This window comes from Octopus bimaculoides, chromosome 8, assembly GCF_001194135.2.
Source record: "Octopus bimaculoides isolate UCB-OBI-ISO-001 chromosome 8, ASM119413v2, whole genome shotgun sequence".
NCBI lineage: Eukaryota > Metazoa > Mollusca > Cephalopoda > Octopoda > Octopodidae > Octopus > Octopus bimaculoides.
Window position 1 is genome coordinate 14,843,265 of NC_068988.1, and position 756 is coordinate 14,844,020.

The following is a 756-nucleotide window of genomic DNA, read 5'->3' on the forward strand; positions in this document are numbered from 1 at the left end:
GAATGTATGTATGAATGTGTGTGTATGTATGTATGTATGTTGGTAGGTAGGTATATGTGTATGTATAAATAATACTAACAACAATGATCTTATTGTTCACAGTGCTCAGGTGCACTTGTTTCCGCAAGATACATAACAGTGTTTAAGTAATATACACTCATACTTGTTGAGATATATGAATTTATATATGTATATAGATGCATGTATGTACATATATATATATGTGTATATATATAGATATATATGTATGTGTGTGTTTGTATATGAACATATGTATGTATGTATGTATGTATGTGTGTATGTATGTGTGTATGTGTGTGTGTGTAAGTGTGTATGTGTCTGTATGTGTATCACTATTTAAAAGCCTGCACCGAGCAAAGACATGTGTTTAAAGTATTTCTGTGTCAACAAAGTCGACAGGCTTTGATAATATATCTATTGAATAACAAATTTGCTTTTCACAATTCACAGCTAATTAAAGTAATGAAGATGTGTAACAATATTAATGCTGCTGCCACTGTTACTACTACCACTACCACCGCAGCTAACTACTACTACTACTACTACTACTACTACTACTACTACTGTCGTTGCCATAATTATTATTATCATTATTATAATTATGATTCCTGAGCTATCATCATCATCATCGTTATCATTAATATCACCACCACCATCATCAGTATCAGCATCATCATCACCACTACTCCCCACCACCACCGCCGCTACCATAAGTAGCAGCAGCACCACCACCAC